Source organism: Scyliorhinus canicula, unplaced genomic scaffold (assembly GCF_902713615.1).
Source record: "Scyliorhinus canicula unplaced genomic scaffold, sScyCan1.1, whole genome shotgun sequence".
In the NCBI taxonomy this organism is placed as follows: domain Eukaryota; kingdom Metazoa; phylum Chordata; class Chondrichthyes; order Carcharhiniformes; family Scyliorhinidae; genus Scyliorhinus; species Scyliorhinus canicula.
In genome coordinates, this window is record NW_024056015.1 from 142435 (window position 1) to 157282 (window position 14848).

The 14848-nt window shown below is 44.9% G+C and overlaps 1 non-coding gene and 1 pseudogene across 1 annotated transcript; one reads left to right on the forward strand and one right to left on the reverse strand.

The window, feature by feature from the left end:
• The first annotated feature begins 4393 nt into the window (after window positions 1-4393).
• On the forward strand, window positions 4394-4870 carry LOC119961603 (annotated as a pseudogene).
• Window positions 4871-7436: 2566 nt separating this feature from the next.
• On the reverse strand, window positions 7437-7509 carry trnav-uac. The gene has a single exon. It is a non-coding gene; the product is annotated as a tRNA-Val (tRNA).
• Window positions 7510-14848: the final 7339 nt, after the last annotated feature.

The window sequence follows — 14848 nt, forward strand, 5'->3', positions numbered from 1 at the left end:
ATACTTTCACCTTGTGAATCGCTACCATCAGGTTAATTACATTTCACCCCGCGTCAGTAACATTAACTTGATACTGAGAGTGAAGGAAATCAACTGAAAATCTTTGTCTAGTAGAATCGATTTTTTGGTATTGGAGAAGACCTCACCAGCATTACCCCACTTTTGGTAAGTTCACGGAAGGCTATCGGCTCCTGCGTCTTTAATCTGATAAAAACATTAATGCCTTCCTGAAAAACAATCTGGACCGACCGTTCGAATCTGCTAAACTGAATCACATGGGGCATGAAATACTGGCAAATTAGATGGGAAGAAATGTTTATTGGATTATAGCCGATCTCCACGAACGTGACTTCATTCCAAATGTCAATAATTACGATCTCTATTGCTTGAAAAGCCTTTTCAGAAGCTATCAAAATCTCAAGCCCGAACTGTTTTCAATCCTTGAGTATGATAAGATACACATTAAGCTGGTATTTTAACATGAATGGTCGGACCACATCCGTGTGAGTTGGAAAATACATTTTGAAACGCACTAACGCAACGACGTTCTGAATGGATTTACAAATCTATATATTTCCATAACGGTGTGAACCGTTTGAACTGAGTCTCGAGGACATGTGAGGACGGCGTCTCTGGCGGAAATAATGAGTACTTGCACATTACTGAGAATGCTGATTGAAATCAGAGAGGAAGTTGTCTATTCGGGATTTCCCGTTGTCCAATTGTGTGAGGGTGAGCTGTGCAGGTGCCTATGGTCAATGTCAATGCCTATATCAACAGTCAACAAGAATAACGCTTAATCACATTAAATGGAAATTCAGTCACCCCCTCGCTAATTCGATCCTTTATTTGGTGCAAAATAAACAGCAACAATCCCCATATTCTGACCAACTGAGTTTCAATTGCTTTCAATCTAACTGGTACCGGATCACACGACCGTTGTGCACAGGTTCCACAGCATTAGGAGGGCTCAATTTCCCGTTTATCAACAAATTATTGATGATTGTACTTGCGGACATTCCTTTGTTACTGCATCGGGTGAACTACTGGCCGTGGCCTGGGCCACTGTCCAGCTGTTTGACAGTCACCTGCTTAATTACCTCTATTAAACTATTTCGGTCATGCAGCTGCACAATATGCCATTAGTATCAAGAATGATGGATGCCCATTATGTTTGACGCACATTATGATAGATGTTCATTATGGTAGATGCCCATTATGTTTTGACATTAACATGTCTAAAGTAAACATGCTGAGGTTTCGCTTCGGCTTGCGGATAATGGTGTTAATCACAATTTCAAATGTTGAGCACCCAGGTTAGGTTGATTCTGCCATTGTCGTTAATGGGGAAGGTTTATGCCTTCTTGGAGTTGCCTCTTTGTCTGAGATTCTACATCGCTACTTGTCATCAGATATGGTCCCTTTCTCAGTTGCAGCGCGCGAGAGCTTTATCATATCGGAAAGACACAGTGATTTGAGATAGTGATGAGGAGTGTGGTGGAATGGCTCCCCACGATTGTTCATGAGTCAGACACTATTCAGTGCAGGAAAGGTACTGTTGGCGCAGAAATTTCACTGCACTGCTGATCCACCCAACCACAGAAATGGAATGCGGCAGGCAATTTCTCTGATTTACGTGGTCTTGTCTAGAGCGACGCAGCAGCAAATGGACGCAGTGGCTCCGGGACAATGAGATTCAAACTGACAAAATTGTACATTTACCCTCAGCTGTCTCCGCAAGTGATAGAGCGACAGTTGAATCTATAGATGTCTGGTGACTACCCTGCCCTTGCTCGTTCTTCGAAGGGACTGAGAAACAATGGTGTGGGAAAGGCATTAAGTGACCCGAAATACAGAAAGCTCGGATCCGGTGAGAGGATTTGGTTTATAGTAGGTTTGCCTATTAGAAAGCGAAATTTCAACCGCCTTTTAGATCTGGAAACATCTAACCCACTCCTAACAGCCCAGGATTCTGCTTTTGAACTGATAATCAACTTTTAAATTTGCTTTAGTGTCATCTTCTCCATCACCATAAGGGCCACATCCCAGATCGCAACAAAACACAAAGAAATAATGCATTTCTCCTCTCCATACCCATTTTCCCACATGCCTCTTGTTGGGCCTGTGAGAGGACTGGCCGATGGTTCTGGGACCACTGCCTGCTCCATGACGATTGCAATTAAACCACTGAGTCGCAGATAGTCTCTCCGCTGAGGAAGCCGCAATCCGCCAGCACCATTGATTTGGTCAAGTATCCCTCGATTGTATACATTGAACTATCTTATTTCACATGAGAATTCTTTGATTTCAATCTGTAATGTTTCTTTCTGCCATCTCTCTGTTTTTAGCCTCTGTTTCAATGATTTTGCTCATCCAATCATCGTGTTTTCGACACACCTGCATTCCATTAACCCTGATCCATGTGTCTCAGTGATACCGTAAAATCTGAGTTCTACATCTGTGCCAGTCAACCCATCTCTCGTCTCTCTATTCATGTGTTGCACTGTATCTAAATTAAGCAATGTTCAACCTACCTTCTCACTGTCCACATGGCTATACAGAAATATGTCAATCCCAATCCCACGGCACGGCATGGGTTTATCGGCTACTCTGACAGAGAAATAGTCTTCCTGTTTGATTGTTGTTACATTTTAACAAACTCCTGCTATTTATCTCGGTCTCTGTATCAGTGCATTCAGACACACATTTATCTCCGGCTCTTTGTGGACGTTATTTGGATGCTTCAATGTCATCCGTCTCGCTACAGTCCCCAGAATTATTGAAGCATTTGAGCCTCACATAGAGAAAGGCCTGGGCACATTCAGCATCAGGATGATAAGTGGCAGCTAATATCTATGCCACAAAAGCAGCATGCAACGTTAATCTCAAACGAGAGCAAATACACCCAGCGACCCTTGGTACTGTGTCCTCCATCATAAATACCCTGGAGGTTGCCATTGACCAGAAACATTAACTGGATCCATCACATAAATACGGCGTTAGAACAGCAGGCAAAACAATGCGCATTTTGGAGCGAGGAACTCGTCTCCAAACTCCCAAAGCCTGCCCAACACCGATAGGAAACACACCAGTCGTGTGATTGAATTCTCCCACTTGAAATGAAATGAAATGAAAATCGCTTATTGTCACGAGTAGGCTTCAAAATGAAGTTACTGTGAAAAGCCTCTAGTCGCCACATTCCGGCGCCTGTTCGGGGAGGCTGTTACGGGGAATCGAAACCGTGCTGCTGGCTTGCCTTGGTCTGCTTTCAAAGCCAGCGATTAGCCCTTGCCGCTTGCCTAGAATAGCGCCATTTCAATAATACTCAAGTAGCTTCACACCATCTAAGATAAAACAGATTCATTGATTTGCGCTTCATCCATCATCTGAAACATTTACTCACAGCACCCACCAGTGCGATTGGCAGCAGGGCGCGCCATCTGCAAGATTCACAGCAGCAAATTACAAAGACACCTTTGTTAATACCTTCAAAAGCTGCCAACTCTACCAGCTCGAAAGACAAGGGCAACATACACATGTGAAGATTGCCATGTGGAGGTCTGCCTTTAGGTCGCACAGCATCCTGACTTGGAAATATGTCTCTGTTCTTTATGAGGGGAGGACGTGGTGAATTGAATTCCACCACGGCAGCTGGTGAAATTTATATTCAATAAAAATCTGGGATAGAAATGTATAATGACAACCACTAACCGTTGTCACTAATTCCCTTTAGAGAAGGAAATCTGTCATCCTTACCTGCTCTCCCACAGGAATGTGTTTGACACATAACTGATAATGGCAATAAATGTTGGCCCAGTATGGTCACATAAATACTGTCATGAGACAATATCCGGCTATTCCTTGAGCAGGCGCCCTAAATTACATCGATGTGACCGCTCAAAATGACCCACATTACCTTGTTGGGTGAAGTTCTCTTTCAGAGGGTCCAGAATTGATGGGACGAATGGTCTCCTTCTGCACTGTATGGATTCTATGATACGAAGATTCACCTGTAAATATGCCTGATTCCTGACAGCGGTGTTTAAAAACATTGAAGGAGAAAATAAAGTTGCCAACTGAACCGTGAGTGTGATCTGACTGGAGTAACTGTTACTACTATCCGAATAATAACGTGAATGGAATTCTGAAAAAAGGCAATAAAAACAGGAAAATGCCTCTGCTTCCGGGTCACACTAAGTCGGCATATGTTTGATCCGTACACCTAGACCGTAAACCTAGACACGGAAGGACAGCTAACCACCTTCCCGGTTCATTGGCGACAGAAGGAAGTAGATGAGAACATCCGGAGACAAGGCAGCAGATTATTCAGGGCGGGGATCAGATCGGCTGTCTTCAATTATCCAACTCCCGTTTCACAGAGCGCACAGCAACAATGCGGCCACTCAGCATCTGGCTTCTGTGGGGAGCTCTTCTAACAGGTAATTTTGGAACTAACATCTTTCATGGTTTCCATCGTGTCTTCAGCATGGTATGAAATAAAATTTGAACAGCCGATTATCATATCTGATCGGTTTTGATTTTCTTTCAGATCTGAGTCACGGAGATTCTGTCACTCAGCCGTTTTCCTCGGACGTTGAGACAGAAGGAGGAAGGGTGACTTAAACCTGTACCTATGATACTGCATCGAGCACAGTATAAGCTTACTCTGGTACCGACAGCACCCAGACACACAGCCCACATATATAATCAGCAAAGATTCTGATGATGATGAATATAAAGCAGATTTTGCTGAAGATCGTTTTCTCTGTGGATCTCCAGACCTCGAAGAAATTCATCAGTTGTAAGTATATCGAGGCTGAAGCTGACTGACACTGCCGTGTATTACTGCGCTTTCTGGGACACACAGTGATCAAAAGCAGCAGCATCCCTGTACAAAAACTGTAGGTGGAAACTGCAGTCTGTTGAAGCATGTGGAGGGCTCGCGGGCAGCTGCAGCCACAATGAGCAGCGGAGCTGTCAGCCACTCAGTCACCACACGGGAGAGGAAACCGCATCAACTCCCATCAAACTGTCATCTAATTGTATCCAGCATGGGCTGAGAAACAAACTGATGATCCAATCCGACCAGCAGACATAGCAGAGAAACATAATTGAATAGGCCCTTTCTAACCCGCACACCGTGTAATCTGCTGCGCTGTGAGGCCGGTCGTGGTGAGCTCCACATTCCCCCGGTCCAGCGGCAAACTCTCAGTCAAACATGTATCTGCTCAATTTAGAGAAGCCGATCTACTAGTACTCGCTCTGTGTCTCTCAGAGCCCGTTGGCGAAGGGTAGAAAAGACAAAGGGGTGTCGTCAGTATCCCAGGTGGTGATGGTGGCATGTGTGTGGATGGGGAAGGGGTGGGGGTGGCAGCCTCCTGAATGATTCCTCTCTGCTACTGTGTGAGACGTCTGCTACTGCAGATTGATTCCAAGGCTACTCCCTAAGCGTTGAATGCAGCCAGTCGCTGAGCTGATGCACTGAGAGAACCAGCACTCCGCTACACAGATACATTGATGTAATATCCCATTCATTCAATCATTAGAATTCTCGTCTCCTATCGTTTTTTAAAATATTAAATTGTAGTTTGATTCTTTTATCTCACCGTTTTTCAGTTTATTTTCCAAATTATTTTGCCCAATCATTTATCGTCCTTTCCCCGTCTTCCCATTTCCTTCAACCAGTCCAATTTCCCCTGCCGACTCAGGACAATCTGCAATCTGTATCCTGTCACAGGCAATCTCCCTTCTTTCTGTCCCTGGGCATCCGTTCATCTCCTTTAACATGTGGACAACCAACCTACCCAGTCCATGTGCCAACACGGCAGCACAGTGGTTAGCACAGTTGCTTCACAGCGCCTTCTGCGCTGTGAATTCTATCTATGAAAAGGACCGTAAAGCATCATGTATTCCTTCACAGCGGCTACACAGTAGCTGCATTGTGTAACATCGACGGGATGCACTGCAGCAACTCGCCAAGACATCTTCAACAGCACCTTCCATACCCGAGACCTCCGAGAATTACAACCACATGGAACTCTGCATAGAATACTCTGCATCCTCCTACTCATAACAGTTCTCTGGGGTAGAAATCTGCCTTGTGCACTAGCAAAGAAGAAGTGATATCTGAAATCTAATTCTGCTAACTGCACTGAAAATGGGTACCAAATGCTGCATAGCATACACTGTATACACTATAACACCCGTTTCGGGTTATTGCCAGATACCGATTCTTTGTCCAAAACCTTATTGTTTCCATCTCAAAGACATGTGGAATAATGCGCCCACAATTCAAACAGAAGCATCACAGAAGTGCATTAATAAACGTGATCAGATCTCGGAAAATAATAGGCAGATTCAGGGTCAAATATAGAATCCCTGCAGGTTAGAAGGCCATTTGGCTCATAGAGTCTGCACTGACCTCGGAAAGATCACACTGCCCAATCCCCCACCCTTGCAACATGATCAGCGCATCATAGATGGACATCATAGATTATCATAGAATTTACAGTGCAGAAGGAGGCCACTCGGCCCATCGAGTCTGCACCGGCTCTTGGAAAGAGCACCCTCCCCGAGGTCAACACCTTGGTAGCACGGTAGCATAGTGCTTAGCATAAATGCTTCACAGCTCCAGGGTCCCAGGTTCGATTCCCGGCTGGGTCACTGTCTGTGTGGAGTCTGCACGTCCTCCCCGTGTGTGCGTGGGTTTCTTCCGGGTGCTCCGGTTTCCTCCCACAGTCCAAAGATGTGTGGGTTAGGTGGATTGGCCATCATGCTAAAATTGCCCGTAGTGTCCTAAAAAAAAAAGTAAGGTTAAGGGGGGTTGTATGGTTTTGGGTGGATACGTGGGTTTGAGTAGGGTGATCATTGCTCGGCACAACATCGAGGGTCGAAGGGCCTGTTCTGTGCTGTACTGTTCTATGTTCTACCTATCCCCATAACCCAACACTCAGGGCAATTTTGGACACGAAGGGCAACTTATCATGGCCAATCCACCTAACTGGACTGTGGGAGGAAACCGGAGCACCCGGAGGAAACCCACGCACACACGGGGAGGATGTGCAGACTCCGTACAGACAGTGGCCCAAGCCCGAATCGAACCTGGGACTCTGGAGCTGTGAAGCAATTGTGCTATCCACAATGCTACCGTGCTTCCCTCTGAGTAACCACAGCTGATACGAGAATTGATGTTGCGCTGCTCACTTTGCTCTGCATCAAGAACCAGCTGTCCAACCCACTGAAGTAAAGGGGACGCCAAAATAGGAACTGCGAGCCAGCCAGGAGTCGAACCTGAAATCTCCTGCTTCGTAGTCAGACGCGTGGTCCATTGCGCCACTGGCCCACAGCAGTTTCAGCCTTTTACAATTCCTCGATGATGAAGACCAGTTACGAGATCGAGGTAATATTTAGCTACAGACTAAACTGGAAGCACCAGATGTTTCTGCCCGGTGTCGAACCGGAGACCATTCGCGTGTAAAGCGAATGTGATAACCACTACACTACAGAAACAGCTGGCCAATACAGAATGGCCAATCCACCTAACCTGCACATCTTTGAACTATGGAAGGAAACACACTCTGACAAAGGGAGAAAGTGCAAATTCCAAACAGGCAGTCAGGAAATGAACCCTGGCGCTTTGAGACAACAGTGCTTACCACTGTGCCACCGTTCCGCCGATAGCATAAACAGAGTCTGGGTCTCGTGCATTCTAAACTGAGTTGTGGTCTAGCAGAGTATTGACTGATACAAACTGAGACATGGACCATGCAGGAATAAGATGGATATCGTACAATACAAGAATAACAGAGGCAGGGCCGAGTGTTATATAAACAGGGACATAGACAGGTGCAGCGTTAACTAAAGCAGGATTGACTTTATTAGAATCTACCTATCTAGTAGAGTAATAACTGAGACAGAGTCACATGTGATGTAAACAGAACGTTGTTCCAGTTTACGATGCACGGATAAACGTTCTAATTCTGTAACCATTGTGACGTGTTTCTTGCCAGACTAACCGAGACGTGGTTCAGTGCGTCATAATTAACGATGTTTAATATAAACAGCGTGTGGGCCTGTATATTAACAACTGATATTCAGCCGAGTGCAGGAAAATTGAGACAGGACCTGCTACAATGTGATAGACACACGGCCGAGTGTAACGTAAAAATAGGCGGGGTCTGGGTGAATGTAAACTGGGTTATTACCTGTTTTAAATGTTTTAATGGGATCTTGGCGTCACCAATAATGGCAGCATTTAATGCCAATTCCCAATTGAGAATGTGGTGCTGAGCACTCTTATTGAACCATTGCATTCCATACTGAGTAAGTCCACCCACAGAGCTGATAGAAAGGGAGTTCCAGGATTTTAACCAGAGACAGTGAAGGAACAGGCACATAGTTCCCATCAGAATGGTGTGTGGCTTGGCAGCGAACTTGCAGGTCCTGCTGTTACAGTGCATCTGCTGGGTCTGGTCCTTTTAGATGGCTGAGTTCGTGGGTTTGGAAGGTGCTATCGAAGTAGGCAGTTGTTGCAGTAGATTCTTGTGTATCGTTAACGCTGCTAGAATTATCCACCCGTGATGCAGGGAGTGAATGTTTCCGCTGGTGGATGGGGTGTTCCTTGAGCCGGCCGCTTTGTCCCGGGAGGCTTCGAGATTCTCAAGTTTTGGTTGAGGGGCACACTTCAGACAAATAGAGAATATTCAGTCAAAATCATGACCTGCCTTACATATGATGTTATAGGGTTTGGGAAGTTCGGGTGAGTTACTCACCGCAGAATTTCCAGCCACTGACCTGCCCTTGTAGTCACATTATTTAAATGGTTCTCCCAGTTCAGTTTTTCACCAATGCTAATCCATAGGATGTTGATAGTGGGGGATTCAATCACGGTAGTGCCATTCAAAATCAAGCTGAGATGGTTAGAATCTCGCTTTTTGACACTTGTCAGCCCTAGTCTGTATGTTGTCCAAGTCTTCCTGCATATGTAGACATACTGCTTCAGTATTTGAGGAGTCGAATATGGTGCAGAACATTGGGTAATGATCAGCGATCATCCCCACTTCTGACCTTATGATGGGTGATGCTTGGGCCGGGGATACTATGCTAGAACAGGATACGTGACAGGATGATCCTTGACACTTTTCATGAAGTTGCTGATGCTCGAGTGCAGACTGATGGGGCAATAATTGGCCGGATTGGATTTATGCTGCCTTTTGCGGGACGGGTTATGATTGGCAATGTTACACATTGTGGGTACATACCAGTGCCGTACCTGTACTGCAGCAACTTGCCTGGGTCGCAGCCAGTTCTAGGGCATAAATCTTCAGTATTATTGTTGGACTATTGCCAGGGATAATAATATTTGCAGCGCCGTAAGCCGGTTCTTGATATCAAGTGGAATGAATCAAATTTCCTGACGACTAACATCCATGATGATGATGAAGACCATCCTCGGCAAGTCTGACAGAAACGTTCAGTCTTGTCTTTTGTTCTGACGTGCTGGGGTCCCCATCATTGAAGAGGGGCATTTTTTTGGGGCTCCTATTTCGGCTATTTGTTTAATTGTTCATTCCTATTCAGGTCTGGAGGTGGCAAACTGCAGAGGCCAAGATCCTATACATTGAAAATGGGATCACAGTGATTGTGCGCTATAAACATTGACATGTCCTGGTGCATTATTAATTGAAACAAAGTGCCGTGTATTATAAACAAAGGTAGAGTCTAACCTAACAAAATACAGATGGAGCCCAATTTAAAATTAACAGAGACGGGGATCATTGCAGTAATTATCGAGGCAATGTCTGTTTCATGTAATGTCAGACATCTCGATTTAAGTGCCATCTGCTGGCCAAACATTGCAATTGCAGTTACTGTGAAAATGTCGTTGTTTGGTGTGATCCACGATGTTGATGTGACAATAAACCATTTCCACAAATATAATATCACATCGCCTTCTGCGGGAGGTGCCAGGATTTAAGGTGTAACTCATTGCAGGTGTTGGTGGCTGATTCTCACACATTGAGATCAGCACCAGAACAAAGCGGCTCAATTCCTGGTCACACATTTTTGTTCATCTTTGTTAAATAGACGAATGTTTACCTGGGCGCTGTATGGAGTTCATGGAAAATGTTATATTCATCTTAATAAACATGGTGCTGGAGAGAGTTTATTGGTTGATTATACAACCCGGAAGATGGTTGGGGTCGTTGTCTCCGAAGCTCCTCAGTAAGTTAACATGGAATTTTAATTTGAAAGGGAAAAGGTGTGTGCGTGGAAGACAGAGAGAGTGCGTGAGTGAGAGACTGAATGCGTTTATGGGCATGTATGTATATCGGTTCCTCTGGATATGTTTGTGAGACAGAATCGGTGTGTGCCTGCGTGTGTGTTTGTGTGAAACACATGTTGTGTACAACTGCATTTCACAAATATCACGACATCCTACTATTTCCAATAGCAAATACATCCACTAGTATTGACACAAGTGTTGTACATGAAGCTCCCAATTGTCGTTCCGGGTTGTCATTTTCTCGGTTTGTGTCTATTCCAAAGCTGCTAAAGCCACTTGTCCTGGTGGTTCACACCAGCCCACCGGAAGTGTCGCCATTTTTTCAGTTGCAGCTGATGACACCCAATTGCGGTGATCAATGTTCAGGTTTCGGGACATTATGTCAAGCTGAGAAGAATCCTTGAAGCGGGATATCGGACTTGCCACTGGGATGTGGAAACTCCTTGGGCATGTGACCATCTTCCAAATTAGTATGGTCCATACTATAACCGTGCAAACCTCCTTTTTAATGGTACTGAGGGGACGTGGAAGCTTTGTCTTTCAGAGTACTGCCGCATTTCTGATTTTGTCCTGGCAGTAAATATGCACAATGCACTGTGGACAACAAAGGTGAAATTGGTTGAGTTGTTTTTCTTGACAACTGTAAGTGTTTCTTGTTTCACAGCGATACAACAAGGTTCTGAGAATTCAGGCCTTATAAACCATCTGCTTGTTCCAAAGGGTCAGCTTGATGATATTCCATGGATATTTAATGAGTCAAGCAAATATCGCATCTGCTTTCCCCATGTCGGCATTACATTCTACATCAAGGCGTCTCTCAACATGGAAACTCGGCAGCGGAATCGGCTCATCGGCTCTTATTTAGTGTGACCATGGCGAGAGTGCAACACCTTGTCCCACGGCCACTGTTCCTCATGCTTATGAAGAGGAAAAACACGTTACAAGCGGTGGGGACATGAGTCTCTGTGGATGATGTTTTGTTTGGATGACCGAATTTTCTGTGCAGAGGAATTATTTAATGAGGATGTATTGTGATTGTCTCCGGTTTGATGACTGAAAGGTTGTAGAAATTGCAGCCTGACCGAGTGAGCAAGTGCATTTCATCCATACCTTCAGAGAAAGCGAAGATCATCAGTATGGAGAGGAAGATGCCGAATAGAGTTGGGTGTGGGACACGGTCCTCTTTCACTCAATTATTCACTTAGAATCTGTCGGAAGTGGAATCATCAATCTGTACAGTGCAGCGAATTTTGCCGTGGAAGGAGTGAATGAGACAGGGGATCTTTAGCAGACAGCCAATCTTCCCCAAATCTTATAGCCCCTGCTCTGCTGATCGTGTCGAATGTTTATTGAGATTGCTGAAAGTAAGGTGAAGAAGTAGACATGTGGCAGAGGGAGCACGTCATGTCCAGAGTGAATCTTGGGACACGAACACCGCACCGTGCTTCCAGCTACATTCGGCCTGCAAGCAGATGAAGTCTTTAAAGTGTGAAGCCAGCAAAGGCCTTCCCAGTGCTGCTATAAGTGAGATATGCCAATAGTTGCTGCAGTTTCCTCTGTCCACTTTGTTTTCAGATATTGGTTATGATTTTGCATCATGAATCTCCGCTGGGATGGCTTATATCTTCCAGCAGAGAAGGTAAAGGCCGTTAATATTCAGAAACATAGCAATTATGTTCACCAATTTGCATTCATTCATGAATATAAATAATTAGATTCACGAATTAGGATCATTTCACAATGATTAGTACAGGTTTATACTGCTGTCGCTGGCTAGGCCATGGTGTATTGTCCATCGCTAATTGCCCTTCACAAAGTGGCGGTGGAATGGGTGTTAGAACCTCTGCAGTCACTCTGGTGTAGGTACACCGACGATGCTGTTAGGGAGGGAGTTCTAGGCTTTTGAACCAGCGACAGCGAAGATTCGGCGGTATATTTTCAAGTCAGGATAGTGAGAGATTATGAAGGGAATTCCCACGTGGTGATCTTCCCATGTGTCAGCTGTCCTTTCCTTCTAGAACATAGATTACATAGAATTACATAGAATTTACAGTGCAGTAGGAGGCCATTCGGCCCATCGAGTCTGCACCGGCTCTTGGAAAGAGCACCCTACCCCCTATCCAAGGTCAAAACCTCCACCCTATCCCCATTACCCAGTAACCCCACCCAACACTAAGGGCAATTTTGGATACTAAGGGCAATTTATCATGGCCAATCCACCTAACCCGCACATCTTTGGACTGTGGGAGGAAACCGGAGCACCCGGAGGAAACCCACGCACACACGGGGAGGATGTGCAGACTCCGCACAGACAGTGACCCAAGCCGGAATCGAACCTGGGACCCTGGAGCTGTGAAGCGATTGTGCTATCCACAAGGCTACCGTGCTGCCGTGCTGCCCCAGAACGTAATGGTCCTGGGTTTAGAAGGTGTTTCAAATGAGACTTGTTGCGTTCCTGCAGTGCATCTTGTGGATGATACATTATTGCCATTGTTCTTCGGTGCTGGTTGGAATAAGTGTTTGCGCATAGGGTGACAATCAAGCGGGCTGCTTTGGCCTGGATGGTGTCAAGTTTCTTCAATTTTGTTGGAGCTGCACCCAGCCAGGCAATTGGAGAATATTCAATTACACTCCTGTCTTGTGCCTTGTAGATGGTGAACAGGCTTTGGGAATCAGGAGTGAGTTAATCGCAGCAGGTTTCCTGACCCTGACCGGATCATGTCGCCTCAGCATTTATATGGTCAGTCCAGGACAGTTTCTGGTCAATGGTAACCCACTGTATTGATAATGGGGGATTCAGCGATAGCAATATCACTGAATGTCAAGGAGAGATTGTTAGATTCTATTTGGTGGAGATGGTCATTCTTTAGCACTTTCATGGCGAATGTTACCAATTGTCACAATTCACAAAGTTAAATAACTATATTCATCAATTATCATCAACTCACAACATAAATAGTTACATTCACCAATTATTTTCGGCATTTAATTTTTGTAAATGCAATTAATTTAAGGGAGATAGATTTGAGACCAGGAAGAGATCAGCCATTATGATTGAATGGTGGAGCAGGCTCGATGGGCTGAATTGCCTACTTCTGCTCCTAAATCCTGTGTTCCGATGTTTAACATAATTTATTGAGATTAAATTTCATTGAGATAGCATTGACCATTCTGTCACCAAGAAGTCACATCTGCAGCGGAATTCAATGTGAAATAGAATTAAACCACACCGAGGATAATGGGCAGCTACACAGCAGCCTCTGCGCTGTATTGGCAAGTAATCGACTCAGAGAATCATACAATTTACAGTATAGAAGGAGACCATTCGGCTCATCGAGTCTGTACCAGCCCTTGCAAAGAGGCCCCTACTTAACACGACACTTCCACCTTATTCTCGTAACCTAGGAACCCGACATAACCTTTTGGACTTTAAGGGGCAATTTAGCATGGCCAGTCAACCTGACCTGCACATCTTCGGACTGTGGGAGGAAACTGGATCACCCAGAATAAGTCTACGCAGACACGGGGAGAATGTGCAGGCTCCGCACAGACAGACACCCAAGCCAGGAATCGAACCTGGACCCTGGAGCTGTAGGGCAGCAGTGCTAACCACTGTGCACGACTTATTTTCATACATAATCCTCTGACATATGACTGGAATATGAGATGATTTTTCATGTGATGGTAAAAATGAAAATACCTGTACCTAATGTGACGTTAATGAATCTTTAAATCCCAATTTGTTATTACGCTGTTTTGGAAAATAATTCAACATTTGCAGCTGTTCACTGAGTTCCACAGTATTTCTGTTTTCACATTGATATGTTTTATTCTGGTGTCTTCACTAATTTGGGTAGAGACATCTTGAGTGACTTATTGTACATGAAATTATCACATGTTCCAAATATTGCAGCCGTCCAACACAACGTAATCATGTTCCCGCTTTCTGTCTTTGAGACGAAAATTCACCATCAGCAGAGACAAGTCAATAGAATTGCAGGAATATCTCCAGTTTCCTCTTAGTGACGTCCAGCCCGTCGGTTCCCGATAGTCTGGGGATGGAATTCACGCAGAAAAGCTTAAGTCACCGAATGTATTAGACTGACACAAATTATAAAGGACCTGATTTAATTTGTGAAGTCACCAAGCGCAAAACTGAGAATGTAGAACATCATCGTTCAGGACCATCTTTCCATCCATCCAACCCGATTCACGGATTCTTCAACCAAAATATTCAGGTAACCAAACAACATCCATCCCTACATCAGAGCAGTAAGCCTTTATATTTCGGTGGATAATGGGGGAGTATTAATGTCATTGGACCAGTACTCCAAAGGCCCAGGCTAATTCTGTGGGGACTTGGGTGCAAATCCCACCATGGACGGTGGGAGAATTTGAGTTCAATTAATAAATCTGGAATACATAATAATGGTGATCATGAAATCCACTCTGCTTCACCAATGAAGGAAATCTGACAACCCTCCCTGGTCTCACCTACACGTGGCTCCAGTCAGACAGCAACATGCCTGACTCTTCAGTTCCTTCTGAGCTGGCCCAGCAAAC